Source organism: Nycticebus coucang, chromosome X (genome assembly GCF_027406575.1).
Source record: "Nycticebus coucang isolate mNycCou1 chromosome X, mNycCou1.pri, whole genome shotgun sequence".
NCBI lineage: Eukaryota > Metazoa > Chordata > Mammalia > Primates > Lorisidae > Nycticebus > Nycticebus coucang.
This window is the reverse complement of record NC_069804.1, coordinates 33533226-33559351: the sequence shown is the minus strand read 5'-3', so window position 1 is coordinate 33559351 and position 26126 is coordinate 33533226. Positions and strand designations below refer to the sequence as shown.

Below are 26126 nucleotides of genomic sequence, written 5' to 3'. Positions count from 1 at the left end.
ACGTCTTTTCATACTTACATGCCAATATTATTTCTATGTTTCTAACAACTCAAATCATAAAAAACAAATAAATGATGCCTTTTGGGGACAACATGGTTCTGTAGTCAGAGCCACACATGAAGCATTTGACCTTTATAGGTTTCAGCAATCAATTGGAATAAGCTATTATTTATGTTTTGGCATCTCCCTACTTGGCAAGTCCCCAAACTGTGGTGTTGGCAGCTGCGCAACACTGACTGCCTCTGGTTTTTCCACAGCAACTGGCTGGAACTCCTCTCCCTGGGCCGTCTTATTATGTTGAAAATGATTTCCCTTGACTTAAATCACAAGAGTATAATAGAAATTGTGAAAATTCCTGACATCATCCCAGGATGTTTGAAAATAGTTCCAGTTTTCCAGGAGTAACCTTTGGCTTCTAAATGTGCTTTTTTCTTACAAATGGATCTGTATGTTATGGTTGGCTTTCCAAAATGAACGCCATCATTTAGGGCAGTAGCAGAAAAGAATCTCAAACTCTTAATTATAGCAATTAGTAGTTTTAATCATTTGCACTCTTGAATGGAAACTTAGCACATTTTAGAGAGCATTATACAAAATAACACACATCTATTGTCTAAAACCTTAGGAGAGAATCTCTGGCAGTGGCAGGAAACACCATACTAGCGTATACGTGACTCATTTGATGTAAGGTCATAAAATTATAAGTTGAAATATCTACATTTTTGTATAGCTGTTCATGGGCATATGCACACAAAAGCATATACGCAAATACATTTTATATAGATGTAAGTATGTTGAAAAGATGATACATTCTTATACAAGTGTAAAGCTTAGAGTTTATCAATGTAAGATATATAGTAATTGCTAAAGCATGAAAATGGAATTAAGCATACTGCCTTCATTCACTTATCAACCGTTTTCAGAATTAGTTGCCCTATGGGCACCTTTTTAATCATATTGCAGATCTTTCAATTAAATATTGGGAGGTTGAAAATTAAGTGACAATTCTCATATTTTCAGTGGAGGACCTGAAGCTATGCTATTAAAAAGCCAGTAAAGGGGAAAGGAAGAATATTTCTTTACCAATGAAGTTAATTACACAAGCAGTACACGACGGCAGTGCCATAGAAAGAGCAATATGAACACTCCTTCAAAGGATCCCAGTGAGAGGTAGCCCTTCATGTCAAAGTAAATTTAAAGCCCCCTCCTTTACTTCTACAAATTCTAATGGAAATCAATTCATGTTCTACGAATAAAAGGATAATTAGTATTTATGGAAGTGCTTAATGTATGTCTGGCTTTGAACTAAGAGCTTCACATATTTTAGTATTCCTGGGATGCATATAGCACATTAGCATCCTAAGAAGAGGATACCGGTATTAATTCCCTTTTTATAGATAAGGAAACTAAAGCACAGAAGTCAAATAACTTGTCCACAGTCACACTCCCTGTTTGCCTCTGGCGGTCAATTGGTACCATTTCTTTTCCTGTTTATCCCACCTCCATTAAGAGCTATTTGTACTAATTATGGTTCAGAACAACTTTTTAAAAATAACTTGGAATTATCTTCAGCTGGCAGAGAAGGAATACTTCCGGTTTAGAAACAAACAAAAAAGATAGAGCTTTAGGCAGAAAAGATGTTTTGAAGATTAGCTCATGTCCACAATGGTTATGGTCATTTCACATAGCATAATGTTAAGGGAAGATTGCTGGAAGTGTAGCTTGCATCTGCGTGAACACAAAAGGATGATGCTTAATTAGCTCGTGAATAAAATAAATGCAACCATCTAGTGAAATTCAAGTAGGAAGTGGAAAATCAAAATTGACTTTCTTAAATTGACATTTTTATTAAAATAATTGGAGATACATATGTAGTTCTAAGAAACGATACAGAGAGATACTGCATACACTTTACCCTATTTTCCTCAATTATAACATTTTGCAAAACTACAACATCACAACCGGATATTGACATTGATACAATCCACCAACTTTATTCAGATTTTCTCAATTTTCACATGCGGATGTGTGTGTATATACAATAGAACCTCTGTAGTTGACAACCTCCTTAAGTTGACCTAATTTTCACAGACTAGACATGCACCATATGTACTAAGTTCAGGTTCCTTATGTTGACCACCTCCATATTGACAATTGGGTGGTCAACTTATGGAGGTTCTTCTGTTTTACTTTTTTTTTTTTTTAATTTTTTTATTAAATCATAACTGTATACAATGATATGATTATGGGGCATCATACACTCACTTCATAAACCATTTGACACATTTTTATCACAGTGGTTAACATAGCCTTTCCGGCGTTATCTCAGTTACTGTGCCAAAACATTTACATTCTACATTTACCAAGTTTCGCAAATACCCCTGTAATATGCACCACAGGTGTGATCCCACCGATTCCCCTCCCTCTACCCACCCCCACCCCTTTCCCACTTCCCCCTATTGTTAAGTTGTAGCTGGGTTATAGCTTTCATGTGAGAGTCCCAAATTAGTTTCATAGTAGGGCTGTGTACATTGGGTATTTTTTCTTCCATTCTTGGGATACTTTACTAAGAAGAATATGTTCCAGTTCCATCCATGTAAACATGAAAGAGGTAAAGTCTCCATCTTTCTTTAAGGCTGCATAGTATTCCATGGTATACATATACCACAATTTATTAATCCATTCGTGGATCGATGGGCACTTGGGCTTTTTCCATGACTTAGCTATTATGAATTGGGCTGCAATAAACATTCTGGTACAAATATCTTTGTTATGTTGTGATTTTTGCTCTTCTGGGTATATGCCCAGCAGAGGAATTACAGGATTGAATGGCAGATCTATTTTTAGATCTCTGAGTGTTCTCCATATATCTTTCCAAAAGGAATGTATTAATTTGCATTCCCACCAGCAGTGCAGAAGTGTTCCCTTTTCTCCGCATCCACGCCAACATCTCTGGTCTTGAGATTTTGTGATATAGGCTAGTCTCATTGGAGTTAGATGATATCTCAAAGTAGTTTTGATTTGCATTTCTCTGATGATTAAAGATGATGAGCATTTTTTGATATGTCTGAAGGCCGTGCGCCTGTCTTCTTCAGAGAAGTTTCTCTTCAAATCCCTTGCCCAGCCTGCGATGGGATCCCTTGTTTTTTTCTTGCTGATGCGTTTGAGTTCTCTGTGGATTCTGGTTATTAAACCTTTGTCAGAGTTATACCCTGCAAATATCTTCTCTCATTCTGAGGGCTGTCTGCTTGCTCTGCTTACTGTGTTCTTAGCTGTGCAGAAGCTTTTTAGTTTGATCAAGTCCCAATAGTGTATTTTTGAAGCTGCTTCAATTGCCCGGGGGGTTCTCCTCATGAAATACTCACCCAGACCAATTTCTTCAAGGGTTTTCCCTGCATTCTCCTCTAGTATTTTTATAGTTTCATGTCTTAAGTTTAAATCTTTAATCCAATGAGAGTCTATCTTAGTTAATGGTGAAAGGTGTGGGTCCAATTTCAGTCTTGTGCAGGTTGCCAGCCAGTTCACCCAGCACCATTTGTTAAATAGGGAATCTTTTCCCCACTGAATGTTTTTAATTGGCTTGTCAAAAATCAAATAGCGGTAAGTAGCTGGATTCATCTCTTGGTTCTCTATTCTATTCCAGATATCTACTTCTCTGTTTTTGTGCCAATACCATGCTGTTTTGATCACTATCGATTTGTAGTAAATTCTGAGGTCTGGTAGTGTGATTCCTCCTGTTTTGTTTTTATTTCTGAGTAATGTCTTGGCTATTCGAGGTTTTTTCTGATTCCATATAAAACGAAGTAATGTTTTTTCAAGATCTTTAAAATATGACAGTGGAGCTTTAATAGGGAGTGCGTTGAAATTATATATTGCTTTGGGTAGTATGGACATTTTGATAATGTTGATTCTTCCTAGCCATGAGCATGGTATGTTTTTCCATTTGTTAACATTTTCAGCTATTTCTTTTCTTAGAGTTTCATAGTTCTCTTTATAGAGATCTTTCACGTCTTTTGTTAGGTAAATTCCCAAATATTTCATCTTCTTTGGCACTACTGTGAATGGGATAGAGTCCTTAACTGCTTTTTCAATTTGACTGTTGTTGGTGTATATAAAGGCTACCAATTTATGAATGTTGATTTTGTAACCTGAGACGCTGCTGTATTCCTTGATCACTTCTAGGAGTTTTGTAGTAGAGTCCCTAGTGTTTTCCAGATACACAATCATATCATCTGCGAAGAGCGAGAGTTTGATCTCTTCTGACCCTATATGGATACCCTTGATCGCCTTTTCTTCCCTAATTGCGGTGGCTAAAACTTCCATTACAATGTTGAAAAGCAATGGAGACAATGGGCAGCCTTGTCTGGTTCCTGATCTGAGTGGAAATGATTCCAATTTAACTCCATTCAATATGATATTGGCTGTGGGTTTGCTGTAGATAGCCTCTATCAGTTTAAGAAAAGTCCCTTCTAGACCAATTTTCTTGAGTGTTCTGATCATGAAGGGATGCTGGATATTATCAAAAGCTTTTTCTGCATCAATTGAGAGAATCATATGGTCTTTGTTTTTTAATTTGTTTATGTGCTGAATTACATTTATAGATTTACGTATATTGAACCAGCCTTGAGACCCTGGGATAAAACCAACTTGGTCATGATGTATAATTTGTTTGATGTGTTGCTGGATTCTGTTTGTTAGGATCTTGTTGAATATTTTTGCATCTATATTCATTAGTGATATTGGTCTATAATTTTCTTTTCTTGTTGGGTCTTTTCCTGGTTTGGGTATCAGGGTGATATTTGCTTCATAGAACGTGTTGGGTAGTCTTCCTTCTTTTTCTACATTTTGGAACAGGTTGAGTAATATAGGTACTAATTCCTCTTTAAAGGTTTGGTAGAATTCTGACGTGAAACCATCTGGTCCCGGGCTTTTCTTTTTAGGGAGGTTTTGTATAGTTGATGCTATTTCTGAACTTGATATGGGTCTGTTCAACATTTCCACTTGATTCTGGTTAAGTCTTGGAAGGTGGCGTGCTTCCAAGTATCGGTCTATTTCCTTCAGATTTTCATATTTCTGAGAATAAAGTTTCTTGTAATATTCATTAAGGATTTTTTGGATTTCTGATGAGTCTGTGGTTATTTCGTCTTTGTTGTTTCTGATTGATGATATTAGAGATTTTACTCTTTTTTTCCTGATTAGGTTGGCCAGAGGTTTATCTATTTTATTGACCTTTTCAAAAAACCAGCTTTTTGATTTATTGATCTGTTGTATTATTCTTTTGTTTTCAATTTCATTTAATTCTGCTCTAATTTTGGTTATTTCTTTTCTTCTACTGGGTTTGGGGTTGGAAAGTTCTTCCTTTTCCAGCTGCTTGAGATGTCCCATTAAGTTGTTAACTTCCTCTCTTTCCGTTCTCTTGAGGAAGGCTTGCAGTGCTATAAATTTCCCTCTTAGAACTGCCTTTGCGGTGTCCCAGAGGTTCTGATAGCTTGTATCTTCATTGTCATTTTGTTCCAAAAAATTGGTGATTTCTTTCTTAATCTCATCTCTGACCCAGCTATCATTCAGCATAAGGTTATTTAACTTCCATGTTTTTGTATGGGTATGCAGATTCCTGTTGTTACTCAATTCAAGTTTTATTCCATGATGGTCCGAGAAGATGCATGGAATAATTTCTATTCCTTTAAATTTACTGAGGTTAGACTTGTGACCTAAAATGTGATCAATTTTGGAGTAAGTTCCGTGGGCTGATGAGAAGTATGTGTATTCAGTTTTGTTGGGATGAAATGTTCTGTAGATGTCTGCTAAATCTAAATATTGGATGGTTAGGTTTAAATCTAAGATTTCTTTGCTCAGCTTCTTTCTGGAGGATCGATCCAACACTGCCAAGGGAGTGTTGAAATCTCCAACGATTATGGAGCTGGAGGAAATCAAGTTACTCATGTCTGTTAGAGTTTCTCTTATAAATTGAGGTGCATTCTGGTTGGGTGCATAGATATTAATAATTGAGATCTCGTCATATTGAGTATTACCCTTAACAAATATGAAGTGACCATTCTTGTCCTTCCTTACTTTTGATGGTTTAAAGCCTACTGTATCTGCAAATAAAATTGCAATACCTGCTTTTTTCTGATTACCATTTGCCTGAAATATGGATGACCATCCTTTCACCCTGAGTCTGTATTTGTCTTTTAAGTTGAGATGTGACTCTTGTATGCAACAAATATCTGGCTTGAGTTTTTGTATCCAGTCAGCTAACCTATGCCTCTTTAGAGGACAGTTTAAGCCATTCACATTGATGGAGAGTATTGATAAGTCTGGTGGAATTTTGGGTATCGAGTTTTTCAAAGGTCCAGTGGACGTGTTTAATCCTTTCGCCAGTGTGGAAGTTGGAGTTTGATCCGAAGTTTCTGAGTGAGTTTACTTTTGTGGTATAGGATTGGGTTGGTCATTGTGGAGGATAGGTCTGAGAACATCCTGAAGAGCTGGTTTACTTATGGCAAATTTTTTCAACATATGAATGTCATTGAAGTATTTAATTTCTCCATCATAGATGAAACTCAGTTTAGCTGGATACAAGATCCTGGGTTGAAAGTTTTTTTGCTTTAGGAGATTAAAAGTTGATGACCAGCCTCTTCTTGCTTGAAAAGTTTCAGCAGAGAGATCTGCAGTTATTCTAATATTCTTACCTTTGTACGTTATAGTTTTCTTTCGCCGGGCTGCTTTGAGAATCTTCTCTTTCATGTTAACTTTAGTGAAGCTAATTATGATATGTCTGGGAGATGGCTTATTGGGGTTGAATCGTGCTGGGGTTCTGAAGCTGTCTGCTATCTGAATTTCAGATTCTCTAGGCATGTCTGGAAAATTTTCTTTCATAATTTCATGTAGAAGGGCCTCTGTGTCCTTGGCAGCCACTTCATCATTCTCCGAAATTCCTATAACCCTTATGTTGTTTTTTTTCGAATTATCTGAGAGCTCTCTGAGTGAGTGATCCGTTTTTGCTCTCCATTTCTCTTCCTCTTTGAGAGATTGGGAGCGTTCGAAGACTTTATCTTCAATGTCAGAAATCCTTTCTTCTGCTTGCTCCATTCTGTTACTAAGGGATTCTACTGTATTTTTCATATCTTTGAGGGCTGTAAGTTCTTGTTTCAGTGTGTCTAAGTCTTTGGTGGTTTTGTCTTTAAATTCGTTAAATTCTTGAGACAATTTTTGAATTTCTCCTCGAATTCCTAATTCCATTTTATTAATCTTGTCTGCAAACCAAATTCTGAATTCGACTTCTGACATCTCAGCCAGTTGTTTATGAATGGGATCTTCAATCACATCTGCCGTATCTTTTCTTGGGGGGGTTGATCTATTCTGGTTATTCATGTTACCAGAGTTTTTCCGCTGATTCCGCCCCATGGTTTACTCCCTTTGGTTTTTCCCCTGGGGTTTTATCGAGGGCCCGTACAGTGTTGTGGCCTGAGAAACTGGGGCCCTGTCTGGTGTGGTGGAGCAAAGTGGTTCTGTCTTGTTTTCAGCTGGTTTCTGTTCGATCCTATTGCAACTTCTACTCTGGCTTGAAGTCTCAGCTGTGTGGAAAAATCAGCAATTAAGTCACCCTGCCTGCCCACCTCTGGCCCCAGTTGGAAAAGGAGAATCAAACCTTCCTAAAATCGCACACCCAGGGCACCGCCTGAAGAGTCCTCAGTCTATTAGCCCAGTTCAAAAGGTCCGAATCAACTGTCTCAATCGGCACTTGTCTCGGGTGGAAGGGTTCAAGAGGTCTCTGGGAACTGGATCACAGGGGCCTGGTGACTCCTCTGACACAGCTCACCCCAGTGCAGCGTGGAGTCAGGAGGAGCCACCCAGCAAACAGAGCAGTCTGGGAAGGTTGACGTCTCCTTCCCCACTTTGCCCCTCCGTCGGACCCAGTCACTGGTATCTCTGCAGATGGCTAACCCAGTTGTCTGCAGTGAACAGACACTCCAGGGGTTTGCACCTGCCTGAATCGCAAGGAAGTCTGCCAGGCCCCTGCAGACTGCCGCTATCTAGCAGGAGGAGATGGGGCCTGACATCTTTGAGTATTTGATGCAGGTGATGGGAAGGAGGTGTTCACTCAGGCTTAGCCCCGTCCCTGATGCATGCTGCTAACAGAACAGAACAGAACAGACAACTTTGTGAGGTTCTGTCTCTGTTCCTGTCGTCACCTACAGGAGACGGGCTGTTTTGAGTTCAAACGTCTTTGCTGCTGGAGAATTGCGTCTGAACACCTCTCTGGGTCGGCCCTGCCCTGGAGGCTTCCGGGTTTGTGAGCCATGTCGCCGGTGGCCTCCTCTGGTTTCCCAGGGAGACAGGGGGTGTGGCCTCAGAATATCCAGAAGTGAGCGTTCTGCCGTTAAAGAAAAAACGGCTGTTGATCTACCTCCAGGGAACTGCTGCTCTGGTGTGGGCACTCAGGCGACCCTTTTCTCCTCTGTCCCGCGCCCCAGAGTCAGCACTGAGCGGCCGCAGTTTGTGCTGGGTCCACACCCCTTAAGAGATCCCCCAAGAATCAGAACTCTTGGGGGATGGGCCCCCAGACCCCGATTGGGAGTGGGGCGGGGGGAAGCTAGAGTTTCATTCAGTTTCACGCAATACTACGGTCCGGGGAGGGCTCCTGCACTGCACCGCAGGGAAGTGCCGCCAAGGCTTGATTTCCCCTCAGCAGAGTGCCCTCTCCTCGCTCACGTGTCCCAGAGTCAGCGCTGACCTGACGCAGCTCAGGCACTGTGCACTCCCCTCGAGAAATCACCCAGGGAGCCGAACTCCTGGAGGATAGGCCCTCAGACCCCGAGTGAGAGTAGGGGTTCTCAGCTCTCAGCGGGGAGGCCAGAGTCTGATTCAGTCTTGGGCCCCGTATGCCTGGGGAAGGTTGCTGCACTGCACCGCAGGGAAGTGCTGCGAGGCGTGACTCCCCCTCAGCCCGGTGCCCTCTCCTCACTCGGTGCGCCTCAGAGTCAATGCTGACCAGTCGCAACTCGGGGACTGTCCACTCCCCTTGAGAAATCACCCAAGGATCTGAAGTCCTGGCGGACAGACCTCCAGACCTCAGTGGGCGGGAGGGGAGCGCCGGGGATTCAGGGTTGCCGGCAAAGGATTCCCAAAGTTTTATTCAGCCCTATGTCCGGCAGGAGAACGCCACGGCACCCCAGTAGGGGAGGTAAGTCCAGTTTTTAGAAGGTCTCTCCCGTGGAGTGTAGTGGGAGGGCCTTTAATTTCTGCCCGCTTGTTCAATTGTGGGGCTCTAGAGCCGGTCTCATGGGGGAGGGGGACTCCCGTCCGCTTGGTGGTGGATTTTGTACCTTTTGTTTGCGTCCTTGTGATCACAACTTGCCTCAGCGGTGTTGATGTGCGTTCTTCAGCCTTCTCTCTTGGTGAGGCTCAAGTCCACCAGGATACTTACTATATTCCTGTCCCTTAACTCTCCTTCTGGACGGGAGCCTTTGTTGAAAGCTGGCTTCAGTCCACCATCTTGTCTCTGTTTTACTTTTGTATAGTTTTATCACATGTGCAGGTATCTCTGGGTGGGAGATGAAACGTGCCTGGGGCAGGGGATGGAGAGTGCTTCTCCTTGTTGTTGGCAAGTTTCTAGATTCTGTCTACTCATTGTAACCAAGATGGTGTCAGGAGAGCCTGATGTTGTCTGGATCTGGTGGAGGGATGAGCCTATTGGGGCAGCCTTGGAATGCTAGTTGTGGGTATTGTGATGGTGGGTCTATGTCACTTCTATTGGGTGAGGAGATGTAAGTCACATAGCTGCTGCTTCAGTCCCAGTATACCAAACCTTAAGTACGTTCTTCCGACCACGTTTCAAATTTATCTTTAGTTGCTTGTTACATTATTACCAGCATTTATTGCTGTGTTAATAGAGGAATCAGGAAAACATGGGTCTAAGCTATCATATCCTTATCAGAAATTCCCACATTGACTTTTGTTATGAGAAAAATAACTCTTCCTGGTATAAATAGTCTCAGTAATTTTTCTACTGCTACATATTTTTCAAAGTTTCATAGTACAAATACAATAAAATTATAGCAGGTATTTAAAGTAACAAATGCTTATTGAATTACTGCAATATATCATGTATAGGGCTAGGCTGGTTGATCTGTCTGTGCTGCTTCTTTACCTGGAATGGGTAAAGGCTTATACTAATTTAATGAACAAAGGCTTATACTAATTTCTGCTTGGTATTATAATAAGGTGTGGAGTGTCAATTTTCATATTCAAATATCTATAAAAAGTGATTATGTCGGACGGCACCTGTGGCTCAAAGGAGTAGGGCGCCAGCCCCATATGCTGGAGGTGGTGGGTTCAAACCCAGCCCTGGCCAAAAACTGCAAAAAAAAAAAAAAAAAAAGTGATTATGTCTCATCAGTTAGCTACTTTAATTATAGAATCAATTGCTATTAATGGCAGTTGATGCTTAGTGTATTGGTGCCAGAGTGACGTGTATTATAGAAATATACAGTTTATATTTATGCTAAGTGGGAATACAATTTTTGTATTTGTGTACAAAAAGTCATACTTATCATGACTATTTTTCAAGTAAAGAATAATCAACATTACAGTCCCTTCCTTTTCATGAAACTTTAAAAACGTATATCCCAGGCGGCGCCTGTGGCTCAAGGAGTAGGGTGCCGGTCCCATATGCCGGAGGTGGCGGGTTCAAACCCAGCCCTGGCAAAAAAAAAAAAAAAAAAGTATATCCCCTTTGTCTACTTTTAATCAGCTTTGGGTTCACTGATCATAGGCTGAATTCTCGGAAATTTGTTGTGTTGGTGCCTCAGAAATTAAATGACTCTTTTGCTGCTTTTCTTCCCTATTTTCTTTGGAGGGGGTCACGTGTTAAGGAGATCCTTTTTCTACATACAAATACATACATTCACACTGTTAATACATATGCATGATTTTTGACTGACATGTTTTAGTGTCATTAATTTTATAGGTTAACCAGAGCATTTTATAGTTCTTAGGCAATAGCATGTTTGTTGAAATTTCATTTGGTCATAATAATAAAAAATCCATTGTATCTGTTGTATTTATAAAATTTTCTTTGAAAATGTCATGTAAATGATATCTGAAATTTTTTTCTATCATTGTAAATGCTGGAAAATTAATATCAATAAGATTTTTCTCAGTATACATTTCTAGGGTTATACTCATTAACTAGAAATCCAGTATCAGAGAGACATTTCAGAATGCCTACACCTCAGTTAGAGACAAGTAAGCTTACTAGTTAATATGTGTACGACTATGAACCACATAAAGTAAACTATGGAGACTATTGAAAATTGAACATAATAATTTCATGTAAATGCATTAAATGTGTAGACCCTCCTTGCCTCTCGTTTCAAATATTCAACTGTGGAGGGAAGAAGTGCACTACAAGGACATTACTTCCCTTTCTCCCTGGCCCTTGTGCACTCATATTGAGAAAGGAAGACCGAAATATCTGGCTCTGTTTTTTGGAGGAAGATTGAACATGTGTGGTTCAGCACTCTTTACATTAGGGCTTTATCTCCATCATGTAAATTGTGCGGAGAGCAGGTCTGCTGCCATTGAATGATACTGCCAGATGTCTCGAAGGCAAATTATTACCAAACATGCAGAGTAAGAAGACATATGGCGTACTCCCTGATATCAGCTTTATCATTAACAAGGGAGATATTTTAATCTCTAGCTGTCTGACTCCTGAAGACTTGATTATGAACCTGAGTGAGGCAAAATAGTGGTTATTAATTTTGTCACACCAGTCTATAAGTAAGTGAAGACAAAGATCGATTTTTAATCGGGAAAAACGAAAGGGAAAAAATGGTAATGAGGAAAATTTGTTTTCTTGAAGGATACTTTGGAGGAGGCTGGAGATGAGGATGAACTAACCTCAGCGGGAGTGCTACTTTAGTAATCCTGGTGGTAGAGATTAGGCTAGAGAACAGTAGTGGGAATGGAACAGCAAGGACATTTGAAGGGAAGAATACATTGTATAGGAATTCTAATGATGTTCATCTGTGCATAAAACCCACATTTTCCTATCCTACTGAGATTTATCCATCCTCTCCTAAGCCTGGCACTCCATTTTCAATATGATTTTACAAAATTTACTTGACTGTTGTTTATAACTCTTCAAAAGCTAACCATTACTCTCAAGTTCATGCTTAATATGACCTAACACAGTTTACAAAACCCTACTTTTTGCCAGCTATCCCTTTATGTCTTTCCACCACTGTCCCACTTCCCTCTCTAAGTACTAATGATATTAACCATCCTTTGAAACAGTGTTTCTTCCTCAGGGAGAATTTTATAGGACTCAACCCACAATCAGCCTCTTAACGAGATTACCCTCTGTATGGTTCATGTATCTTTCACAACCATCAGGAAAATTGAAGTACACTACTAATCAGCCAAAGTTGGGGATCTTCTAAGAAGCTTCCTCTTACTCATAATTATATTCACTTTTCTCTGTTTTTCCTTATAAACATATTCCATCTACATCTTTCAATATTTCCACAAATAACCCGGCCTTTTGTTGCTCTCTTTCTTGTTTCCCAGTTTGATTACTCCCAGTATTCTTTTAAACACATGCATACCTTATGTCATCTCAGTAGAATTTGGGAAAAAGGGGGAAAAAAGTATAAGTGTCAAATTGATTGCTATGAATCTAAGAAAAATACAATGGACTAGATAATCAGACTAAATTTTTGTTCCCTAGATTGAAAAACTCTTTGGTAACAACAGTGGGTCATGTTAAGAAAATTGGTTTCCAAGAACATGGATAAATTAAGCATTAGTTGCTCTCCAGAGTGACTCGAAGCCCAGAAAATAAATAGTTTGTATATACATCCATTTGGGTTCACAAACAGTTCTTTATTTTGACAAAGCCAACTCTACTGAAACGAGACAAGATTTTTATTGCCAATTTATAATGGAGATGAAAAATAAAGACCCCACTGTAGGTGTTGGAACTCACATACTGGTAATTGTGGTTTTGTATAAAATTAAGAATTGCTCCCTAAGAAGATATAAATAATTTGTTTAGTTCGTCCACTCTAAACTTTTCTATCCATAAGAAATACTTTTCTGAATGCAGTTTACCAGTATACCTAGTGTAAGACTTCTCTCCATGAGACTGTGTTTAAAACACTTTTTCCCCATGCTTCCAGTAAGTTCTTCGTGGCTTGTGTATTTGTGGATTATCAGTGGAAAGCAGTTGGGTGGCCACAGCTGGAAATTTTGAAGCAAAGAAAGAAAATTATTTTTAACACCTTGTAAAATCATTGTACAAGGAGCTTGCCATTTTAGGGAGACAGCATGAGCTTCATACTGACTTGGAATTTCCTGAGATAAAGGCAAAAATAGAATTGGAAAATACTTAATGTGAATCTGAAAGGATAAGGCATTTCTCTGAGAGGAAGTTTCTAAACAAGGCAGCTATGGAGCAAAGAGGGGTATATATCCTTGCCTGCTCCTTAACACAGAGAACCAGCACTGCAGGACCTTCTCTGGCCCGAAAGTTCTTCAAAGATAATTGTTCTCCTGCAGCTTTTCTCTCTATAATAGACTCTACCTGCCCTGTAGCAGCCTTCCCGCTTTGTGAACACCACGGGGATTTGACCCTTTGAAGACTTTTCTTTTAAAGGAGTTTCTCCTGTTTCTCCAGGTTTTATCCAGTAAAGGTCAGCTGTGACTCTTAATAGTTTTGTCAATGTTCCCATACCTTGGGACAAAGTTCCTTATTTGCTCAGTATTTTCTCTCTGGCTGTACTTCACATATGTGGATATTTTAAAAGAGTTTTCCTATGGTTTTTCCGGCTATAATGATGTATTTTTCCTTTGGTTTTTGACACTTGAGAAATAAGAGTTAAAAAAACAGCTAGATATTTATGTGTTTAGTGAATAAAGAACTAATCAGCTTTAAAAACTGTTTTTCCCTATAGATTTTAAACTCTGTAAGACCTAACACTCCTTTTTGTAAACCATTTTTTAATGTTTCCATTACTACCCTCAAAGGGAATTTAGCAAAAATATAGCTTACCTGTATGTAATTTCAAAATAATTCCCTAATAAATAATACATTAATAATCATTAACTATAAAATGATGTATATCATCAATAATTAGGTACCCAATATATAAATAAGAAAGTTACTGACTGCTGTAGGTAAATGTACCTGTGCCTAGAATCACTAGAACTAGACAGCTCTAAATGCCGACTAATGCAAGTATGTGGCATTGATGATTAAAACACCATGAACAGCATATCTAAGAGTAATGAGATTTCCCTATATGATTAATAACTTTTGAGTAAGGTTCAAAATTGGAAAAATTCAAATTTTCCCTTGGATTTACTTTCTGAAAAATCCACTGTATATGAAAGCATAAAACATACATTGCCCTTGTAGGTAAAATAGAGCCAGGTTCTATGTTCACACAATTATAAACAGATTGACACCTACTTTTCAAAAGCTGAATAGGACAGGAAGCATTTATTTTGTTAGACTGTCTTATGTGTTACTGGATGTCTAGCACCCTTGGCTCCACTTCCCACCTACTATGGCGACAAGTACAGTGCATTGAGATGTCTGCTAGATACGTATAAGGGATGGTAGTTCACCCATTGAGACAAACTGTACCTGGAGATTGTATCCTACATTTGGCTGCAAGTAACAGAAACTAAAAGAAATAGTTTAACCTGAGAGAGGATTTTAATTTTCTCATATGATGAAGTCTGAAGGAAAGCAGTCTAAGTCAAGAAAGTGACCCTGATGGGATTACACCTGCAGTGCATCTTACAAGGGTGTATGTGAAACTTAGTAAATGTGGAATGTAAATAGCTTAGCACAATAACTGAGAAAATGCCAGGAAGGCTATGTCAACGATTGTGATGAAAGTGTGTCAAACGCTCTGTGAAACTAGTATACTATGCCCCATGATCATATCAATGTACACAGCTATGATTTAATAAAAAAGAAAAAAAAAGAAAGTGACCCTATGATGGCGTCAACATACCAGGCCCCTTGGATCTTCCAGCTCTTTGCCACTTTACTGTCATTCTCTTGCTTGTCAACTGCTTGTTGCAAGACGATGCTTTCAACACCTCCAGCCTTACGTCCACATTTCAGGGCAGACAGATGAAGAAGGAAGCAAGAATAAGAAAGGGCCAGCATTTGTGTTAGGAGAACAAAACTATCTCAGAAATTCCCAGTAGTCTCCCTTTCACGTGTCACCAGGCCACAGCTCGCTGCCAGGGAGGCTTGAAATAGAGCTCTTTGTTTTGGGTGGACACACTGCTATCCTGAACAAAACCAGGATTGTGTTGATATAAAAGAAGGAACTCCTTTCTGTCCATTTGTCTCAACTCTGCTGCAGCTTGCCAGACCCTCATGCAGTTGCTTGTATTTTCTTCCAGGGGCTGGTTTACTCTCTCCTTTATAGGATTTAATAAAATAAAAAATGAAAAAAGAAATTTAAAAAGCAAAATGTGGAGTGACATATACTCAGTTAATTACGCTTTTTTAATGTTTAAAAGTTGTCTGTTTTTACTGAGAATTGGCTACTGATATTTCATAAAGATAACCAATTATTCGCTGAGTTCATTGGGTATTGGGGAAGCAATTAGCAGTATCTGGCACTTGATATAATCAGGAAGAAATTGTCAGAAAAATTAATGTTTCAAGATCTAGATAAGCAGATTTGCCACTAATTCCTGATTATTCTAAATGAGATTTTTGGTCATTTGTGGTGCAAATTTCAAGGACATTATAGATGGCTCTTGAAAGCAATGCCATGTTAACCTAATATTTGCAATACTCATTTTTTCTGTTTTCCATTTATCCTCTCCCATGCAGGTTAACATGTTATTTTGTTTACCAAATGAAGTCATTAGCATTTGACATTTTGCTAGACGTTGACATAAAATTAGAAGAAATTGTCATCTCAGAAAACAAGAATATGCTAAGATTTAAAAAAAGAAAAAAACCCATTCTTTCCTGAGCCACACATTTTGACCCAGAAGAGCTATTTCACATCCTTTCTCATGGAAGCCAACAAGGACAGAAATAAATTCTTACCATCTGCACGTTCAAACCTGTTGAATCACTGGGGAATTGGAATTACTGTCTCTGCTTGTTTGTTTTTAAGCCTCCAATTTAAAAGAAAAGACTCAGGATAGTAAACAGGGTTGATTCTAACATTAAAGTGAAACATAAACAAAGGCAGAGAAATCTGCTTGCTAAAAGCCACAGCAGAACAAAAAGAGGTGTGAAGTTCTTCAGATGCCTTCAAGGGAGAAAAAGAAGGATTACTCAGAAATAGGATATTCTGGGGACTTTCTTATAATAGCTTTATTGAGATACAATTCACATGCCATAAAATTTTCCCTTTAGAAGTGTACAGTTTGGTGTTTTTAGTATATTCATAGAGCTATACATCTCTTGCTACTTTTCCAATTGTGGAACACTTTCATCATCCCCCACAGAAACTCTATACCCATTAGTAGTTACTCCTCATTCTTCTCTTCCTCTGGCCTTTGAAAACCACTAATCTGTACTCTGTCTCTATGAATCTGCTTACTTTGCACATGTCATAAATGACATCATGCTGGATGTGGCCGTGAGTGTCTATCTTCTTTCATTTTGCGTGTTTTTAAGGTTTATTCATATTACAGGATGTATTGCTCCTCTATTCCTTTTATTTGCTGAATAACATGTCATTGATGAACATACTAAATTCCGTTTATCCATTTATCAGTTCATGGCTATCTTTTCTCACTTTTTGCTTCTAGTAGAAATGTTGTATATGTCACAAATGATTCATAAATTTCCTTGTTCCATAATCAGAATACAAATTGTCAAGGCCAGGCGTGGTGGCTCACACCTGTAATTCTAGCACTCTGGTAGGTGGAGGCGGGCAAATTGCCTGAGCTCACAGGTTTGAGACCAGCCTGAGCAAGAGCAAGACTCCACCTCTAAAAATTGCCAGGAATTGTGGTGAGCACCTGTAGTCCCAGCTACTTGGGAGGCTGAAGCAAGAAGGTCACTTGAGTTCAAGAGTTTGAGGTTGCTGTGAGCTATGACATCATAGTACTCTATTGAGAGTGACAAAGTGAGACTGTGTCTATATATATATATATTTTAGAAAAGAAAAAATATATATATTTAGAAAAGAAAGGCAGCTCTACAAAAAGAATATATATACAGTCATTCTTTTTGTAGAGCTGCCTTTCTTTTTATATCAAGGGACAGTTGCACTTTCTCATTAAGAAAGTATCTTTGAGTATGTGTGTTGTTTGACAGGATGTTCTACGTGCTTTTTTTTTTTTTTTTTTGAGACAGAGCCTCAAGCTGTCACCCTGGGTAGAGTGTTGTGGCATCACAGCTCACAGCAACCTCCAACTCCTGGGCTCAAGCAATTCTCCTGCCTCTGCCTCCCAAGTAGCTGGGACTACAGGCACCCGCCACAATGCCCGGCTATTTTTTTGGTTGCAGCCGTCATGTTGTTTGGCGGGCCCAGGATGGATTCAAACCTGCCAGCTCAGGTGTATGTGGCTGGCGCCTTAGCCGCTTGAGCCACAGGCACTGAGCCAACACATACTTTTGCTGTATAACAAACAACTTTGATAGTTAGAGACTCAAAACAATGATGCTACAGTGATTGCAGATGCTGAGAGTCATAAATTCCGATAGGACACAGCCTGGATATACTGTCTGTTCTGTATGATGTCCAGACACTCATCTGTGAAGATTTGAAAGTTAAGTTTGACTCAGTGGCTGGAGCCTAGGATTCTGGAGGACTGTACAAGACCTTTCTATATCATTTAGCTTCTTTCAAGAGTGGTGATCCTGAAATACTCTGTGTTCCAAGCAACCAGTGTTCCAGCAAACAAGGTTCTAGTTATATGGTATTTTATGATCTAGCTGTGGAGGCACAGAGCTTCACTTCTGCTATCCTCTATTTCTTGAAGGAGTTACTAATCCACCCTGATTGAAGAGGAGAGGACCTAGACTTCACTTTTCGATCTTTCGACGAGTTTTGGAACCATATTTTAAACCAATCATACCACAAGGGGTATGTTTGGGGATGGACGCAGTTTTATATCTTGAAAGTATCTAATTGGAAATTATTAAGTTTAGCAGCAGGGAGAATTAACTATTGCATTCATTTACCAACTTGCCACAAATGATAGATATACAAATCAGTAAAACAAAGTAAAATTAAATAGAAGCCAGATAAAGGTGGTGTTTGGAAGAAGTTTCACAGAACTTTGGCTCAACTAGAGTTACTGAATGTGAGACAAAACTTTTGGCACCAAGAATCTCGGGAGCCCAGACAAAAGAGGAAAAATATGTTATATACTTCTTATTATCAGATGATAAAAAACTTACCAAGTCTCCCCAAAGTTGGACTCTGGTCTTCCACAGAATTTTAGGTGAACTTTATCACATGAATGGTTGGTTATCAAAGAAGCTTAGATAAGAAAGGGAATAATCAACAGCAATTGTAAAGCAGTCATTATGTCAGGGTACCTATGTCAGGGTACCATCAATGCTCATAAGAATCTGATGACTTAGCTACCATTATTACCCACATTTTACATATGGAGAAACTAATGCATGGTAATGCTAAAGGACTTCCTATGACAACTAGTAAAGGGTTGGAGTCAGGATTTGAACATATGCAATCCGGCTTAAAAGCCTATTCTCAAACCTCTTTTGTTACCTTGGAACAGTTTTAGCGACATTGATAACAATTATTTTAAGCAAGTCATATAAGTTTGTTATAGCTTTAGATAACACTAACCCCTTATTAAAAGCCAAGGTTATAAATGTAGTTTTGCTAAGAATGTATCTGTCACAAACTGATAATTCAGCCCCATAAAAGCAATACAATACCCTATCATTCCTTTTGCTGTCAAACTTCTCTACAGATAATGTCTACATCTTTCACCTTACCTATTAGCAAATATTTATGTTTTTATTCCATGAAATTTACTTCCCCCCCCAAATCTATAAGCCAAATCAAGTGACCTTTTATGAATCTCAAGTGCTTGTGGATTTCTAATAGATTTAATATTCTTGCCCATCACTCTTTATTCAATAAAATTGAAGAATTCTATAGTTCAAAATTATATGAATTTATATATGAGTTTCTATCTCATGAGTTTTTAAATATAATAGGACATAGGTCACATAGGATTATAATACAAACAAGATTATATTTTCATTTTAAAAGGGTACCAAAAACATTTTATGTGAGAATAAGGAAATAAAGTTTATTGGTTTGGGGAAAAGAATCAGCAATGGCTTCAGGAACAGTGTGGCATGTGTAACAGACATTAAGTATGGCTAAGAAGTAATATTTGCACCAGTTTTCTTTGTCAAAAAATTAAACTCACTCAACAATGTATGTTACTTTCATTTTTAAATTATAGGTATGTAAGAGGTACTTTCACTTTTTAAATTATAGGTATGCACACTTTTATAGGGTACATGTGATGTGTTACTATAGGATTTCAATGTGGATTAATCAAATCAGAGTATTGGGGTTCAATTAATTCAATGTGAATTAATCAAATCAGAGTATTGGGGTTTCTTTCACCTCAGGCATTTATCATTTCTTTGTGTTAATAACTTTCCAGTTCTTCTCTTTTAGTTATTTTAAAATATATCCTACCTTATTGCTGATTGTAGTCACTTTATTGTACTGTCAAAAATTATTTACTTTAACTCTCTGACTATATTTTTGTACCCATCAACCACATCCTCACTTTATGCCACCCTCCCCACTACCATTCCAAGCCTCTGGCAGCATCATTCTACTTTCTGTCTCCATGAGCTCAAATATATATATGTCTGCCAAGTATGAGTGATAACATGAGAGATTAGTCTTTCTGTGCTTGGTGTATTTCACTTATCATCATGTTCTCCAGTTCCATACATGTTGTTGCAAATGGCAGGATTGCACTCTTTTTGTGGCTAGATAATATTGAATTGTATATATGTACCACAATTTACTTATCCATTCATCCTTTGATGGACACTTCAGTTGATTTCAAATCTTAGCTATTGTGAATAGTGCTACAATGAACATGACGGTGCAGATATCTTTTGGATATACCGACTACCCAAACAGAGAGGTTGCTGGCTCATATGCTAGTTCTATTTTTACTTTCTTAAGGAAAGTCCATACTATTCTCCATAGTGATTATACTAATTTACAGGCTTACCAACAGTGTGTAAGAGTTTTCCTTTCTTCACATATTTTTTTTTTTTTTCTGAGTCTCACTATGTTACCCTTAGTAGAGTGCTGTAGTGTCACAGCTCACAGCAACCTCAAACTCTTGGGCTTAAGCTATTTTCTTGCCTCAGCCTCCCAAATAGCTGGGACTACAGGCACCCGCCACAACACCTGGCTATTTTTTTGTTGTAGTTGTCATTGTTGTTCAGCTGGCCTGGGCCAGGTATGAACCAGCCAGCCCTGGTGTATGTGGCTGGTGCTCTAACCACTGAGCTCTTGCCAGAATTCTTTATTGCCTTTTTTTTTTTTTTTTTTTTTTTTTTGCAGTTTTTGGCCTGGGCTGGGTTTGAACCCACCACCTCCAGCATATGGGACTGGCGCCCTACCCCTTTGAGCCACAGGCGCTGCCCTACCTTTGTTTTAATAAAAGCCATTTTAACTGGGGTGAGGTGATATCTCATTCTAGTTTTCATTTGCATTCTGTGACGACTAATGATATTGAACATTGTTTTCATGTACCTATTGGCCATTTGTATGTTTTCTTTTGAGAAATGTCTATTGAAATCTTTTGCTCACTCTTTAATCTGATTATTTGATTTTTTCTTGTCGAGTCCCTGGAGTTCCTTATATATTTTAGTTATGAACCCCTTGGCGAGGGGTAGTTTGCACATATTATCTAACATTATGTGGGTTTTCTCTTCACTTGGTTGATTGATCCCTTTGCTGTGTAGAAACTTTTAAGTTTGATGTGATACCATTTATTCCATTTTGTTTTGGTTTCCTGGGCTTTGGGGATATTACTGAAGAAGTCCTTGCCCAGATCAATGACCTGAAGTATAACTCCATATTCTCCTTTAGTACTTTTGTAGTTTCAGGTATTAGACTTAATTCTTTAATCCATTTGATTTGATTTTTGTATATGACAAAATGTAAGGGTCTAGTTTCATTCTTTTGCATATGGATATACAGTTTCCCCAGCACCATTTATTGAAGAGACTGTCCCTTCCCCACTGTGTGTGGTTAGCACCTTTGTCGAGGGTAAGCTCACTATACATGTGTGGATTCATTTAGGGGGTCTCTATGCTGTTCCATTGGTCTATGTGCCAATTTTTATGCCAGTACAATGCTGTTTTGGTTACAATAGCTGTGTAGCATACTTTGAAGTTAAGTAATATGATTCCTCCAATTTTGTTCTTTTGCTCAGCATGGCTTTGGATATTCTGGCTATTTTGTGATTCCATATAAATTTTTAGATTATTTATTCTATTTCAATGAAGAATGTCACTGGTACTTTGAAGGGAATTGCGTCGAAACTATAGGTTGCTCTGGGTAGTATGCACATTTTAACAATGCTGACTCTTTCAATCCACAGGCATGGAATGTGTTTCCATTTTTCACACCCTCTTCCATTTCTTTCATCCTTGTTTCATAGTTTTATTTATAGAGATCTTTCACTTCTTTGTTTAAGTGTATCCCTACACATTTTATTTTATTTGTATGTAGTTGAGATTACCTTCTTGATTTAATTTTCAGATTGCTCGCTGTTGGCATATTGAAATACTACTTTTTTTGTTTGCTTGTTTTTAAGACAGAGTCTCACTATGTCACCCTCGGTAGAGTGTTGTGGCATCACAGCTCACGGCAACCTCAAACTCTTGGGCTTAAGCGATTCTCTTGCCTCAGCCTCCCGAGTAGTTGGGACTACAGGCGCCCGCCACAATGCCTGGCTATTTTTTTGTTGTAGTTGCTATTGTTGTTTGGCAGGCCTGGGCTGGGTTCGAACCTGCCAGCCCTGGTGTCTGTGGCTGGTGCCCTAGCCGCTGAGCTATAGGTGCTGAGCCGAAATACTACTGTTTTAGGTATTAATTTTGTATCCTGCAAAGTTACTGAATTTGTTTATCAGTTCTAATAGTTTTTCTTTTCTTTTTCTGGAGTATTTATGTTTTCCTAGATATAAGATCATGTCATCTACAAACATAGGTAATTTGACGTCTTCCTTTCCAATTTGTATGCACCTTAGGTCTTTCTCTTGTCTGATTGCTCTAGATAGAGCTTTCTGTACTATGTTGAATAATAGCAGTAGAAGTGGACATCTTTCTAAGATCTTCTTCCAGATCTTAGAAGGAAGGTTTTTGATTTTTTCCTATTCAGTATGACAGTCTCTATGGGTTGTCCTGTATCATTTTTATTGTGTTGAAGTAAATTCCTTCTATACCTATTTGTTTTTAGATTTTTTAATCTTGAAATGATGTTGAACTTTATTGAATGGTTTTTCAGCATTAGTTGGATTTTTTTCCCTTGTTCTGTTGAGATGATGGATCCCTTCAGCAGACTTGTGTATGTTGAACCATCCTTGTGTCCCTGGGATGAAACCCACTTTATCATGGTGAATGATTCTTTTTAATGTATTTTTTAAATTTGATTTGCTAGTATTTTGTTTCACACATTTGCATATATGTTCATCAGAAATATTGGCCTATACTTTTCGTTTTTATTATGTCTCTGGTTTTGGTTTCAGGGTGATAAGAGCATGGAAGAATGAGTATGAGGGTACCCCCTTCTCCACTTTTTGAAATCATTTAAGTAAGACTGGTATTAGTTCTTCTGTTAATGCTTGGTAGAATTTAGCAGTGAAATCATTGGATTCTAAGGTTTATTCAGGTTTGGGGTTTCTTCATGGTTAAATCTGGGTAGGTTGTTTGTCTGTAGGAATTGATGCATTTATTCTACAATTTCTAATTTATTTTCAGTTTTTCTCTTGAAATCTATTTTTTTGTGATACAAGTATAGATACCCATGCTCTTTTTCAGTTTCCATTTGCATGGATATCTTTTTCTATCCCTTTATCTTCATTCTATGTATGTCTTTATAGAAGAAATATGTTTCTTGCAGACAACTTAAAATTGGCTCTTACATTGTAATCTATTTAGCCATTCTGTTTCTTTTGATTGAAGAATTTAGTCTATTCACATTCAATATTATTATTGATAGGTAAGGAATTGGTACTGCCATGTTGTTAGTAAATTTCTAGTGGTTTTGTGGTCTCCTCCCTCCCTTCCTTCCTTCCTCCCTTCCTTGGTTAAAGAAAAGAGACTCCTGGTGGTACCACCTTGATGGACTTGGGTAAAATAGAGAGAATTCCATGATTATTAGAGTTTCTTACTCTCATCCTTCACTCTCTGTGCTGGGCTTCTGGAGTTGAGGGAGGAATGATGTGACCACTTCCTTATGGCCATCACACCTAGAACTGTGTGCCAGGTCACACATGAAGCAAGTCCATTTTTATCCAAAGCTCATAGTGAATGTTGCCTGGGTACCTGTGAAGTTTATTCAAAGCCCAAGGGCTCTTTAGTCATCAAGCACTGAATCTTGTCAGGACTGGGTCCTTCCCTTCATCATGTTTCTTTCTGGCCCAGAGAGGGACTAGCAATGACATCCAGGAGCAAAGCCCTGGAAACTGGGACTTCAGGGTTCTGCTTGGTACTTAATTTTACTGTGGCTGAGCTGGTACCCGAGTTGCAAAACAAAGTCCTGAGAATTGTTACCTTTATTTTCCCAAGTGGAAGAAGATATCAGGAGCTGCAGTGCCACAAGTTAGGGGAGGGATGACACAGGCACTGGCTTGGGCACCACTAACTTGTTGCACTGAGTCATGTGTACACCAAGTCCATTGCTTTTGAACTACCACAACCACAGCAATTACCTGAGGACTGTAACTTTTGTGGTTCAACTACCTTAGAAATTTTATCCAGGTCTCAGACTGCTTTTCAACAGCCATTGTTCAGGTTAACTGGAATTTTGGTTCAAAGTGAAAGATTTCTCTCTGATCTGGCTGCACTAAATGTCCTTTTCATGAGTCCTGGAAGAATTGTGCCCCATACTTTGTTTGCTATGCCAGGGTGGCCCTGAGTTTCAGTTCAGTGTCCCACAGTCACTTTACCCTTCTTCACCTAGACACATAGATTATTTCTCACTCCACATGCTGGTGAGGCTTCGGAAGGGGATTGGGCAATGGTGGTGTAAAAAATGCAAGATTGTCTTTTTTGCCTTCTTCGGTGCCTCTTCCCTTGATATTATATTGCTCACTTGATTTTTGCTTCTGAAGGCATTTTCTTCTGTAACTAGTTGTTGAATTGGATGCTCATGCAGAGAGACAATCACCAGAGGCTTCAATTTGGCCATTTTATTCTGCCCCATCTGCAATGCAGTTTAAAAGTATTTTTTATTCCATAGGACTTTGTCTCTGTTCTTGTTTCAGTACCATGCTGTTTTGGTTACTATAGCCCTGTAGTATAGTTTGAAGCCCATGATTTGTCCTTTTTGTTTAAGGTTGCTTGGCTATTTGGCCTCTTTTCTGATCTTATACATAGAATAGAATTATATTTTCTAGATCTGCAAAAAATCACATTGGTAATTTAATGAGGATTACATTGAATCTGTACATTACTTTTGGTAGTACAGACATTTTAACAATGTTAATTCTGCCAATCCATGAGCATATATATTTTTACATTTGTTTACATCTTCTGTGATTTCCTTCCTCAGTGATTCATACTTCTCCCTGTAGAGCTCTTTTCCCTTCTTGGTAAATATTCTTAGGTAAACATTTTCTTTTTCTGCTATTGTGAGTGGTACTGAGTCTTGGATTTGATTCTCAGCTTGATTATTGTTGAGATATGGGAATGCTATTGATTTGTGTACATTGATTTTTGTATCCCAAGACTCTGCTGAATTTATTTACCAATTCCAGGTGTCTCTTGGCAGAATCTTTGGGGTTTTCTAGATATAGGATCATATCATGAGCAAGGAGTGATAGTTTGACTTTTTTCCCCTTTTGAAAACTCTTTATTTCCACTGCTTGTCTGATTGCTCTGGCTAAGACTACCCAGAACCATGTTGAATAGAAGTGGTGACAGTAGGCAACCTTGACTAGTTAAAGCATTCTAAGCAGGAATGTTTTAAGTATATCTTTGCTTATTATGATGTTATTTGTATGTTTGTCCAATATGGCTTTTATAATTTTCAGATATGTTCCATAGATGCCAATATTATTAAGAGTTCTTATCATAAAAGGATGCTGAATTGTGTCAAATGCTTTCTCTGTGTCTACTGAGATAATCATATGGTCTTTGTTTTAGCTTCTGTTTAAATGTGGCAAGTCATATTTATAGGAATTCTTTTTCCTGAATTTTCTAGTGCAAAGCAATTGTTTCTTCTTCATGTGCCACTTATATTATGTGGCTAATGATTTAGTGATTTATTTAAAAGTCCATATCCCCTCAAATAGTTTGTGGTACACTCCTTGCAGGTGTGACTTGCCTGTGTTTGTACTGATCACAGAAAGTAGCACAGTCTTACACCTCCAAAAATAAGATAAATCATTTTTAATATTGTCAAATATAGAAAAGAAAGTGAATATAGACTAGTAAGAGAAATTGGTTGTCTTTGTGTGGGTCAGAAATAAGCAAAATATTTTAGCAATTATTTAGAAAAATTATATTAGAGAAAAAATAATTCTATTATATTCTAAACTGTTAAATTCTATCTAATTAGTATGGTTAAGATACACATATACATACATGTGCACATATGCATATTATATATGTACACACACATAATGTGTGCACTTATACGTATACTGTATGTTCATATATGTTCTAATTGATCATTTGAATTGTTCTACTTGCATAATAACAATATAAATACATAAATATACCACCAAGCATTATGTGTTTGTTCCAAAAAGTACAAACTTGCCTGTTTTGTCTTATACAAACCATTTTATGGTTGTATACATAGGAAATGGAATTTGGTGATTGAATTTTCAATATTTCATGTATGCTCTGGGGCTGTGGGGTAGGTGACACATGG

General features: G+C 38.3%; 1 protein-coding gene across 5 annotated transcripts in view; it reads left to right on the top strand.

Moving 5' to 3' along the window:
- The window catches only part of DMD (dystrophin), a 2416375-nt gene that overhangs the window by 361615 nt on the left and 2028634 nt on the right, over positions 1 to 26126 (top strand). The gene's annotated exons all lie outside the window — the stretch shown is intronic.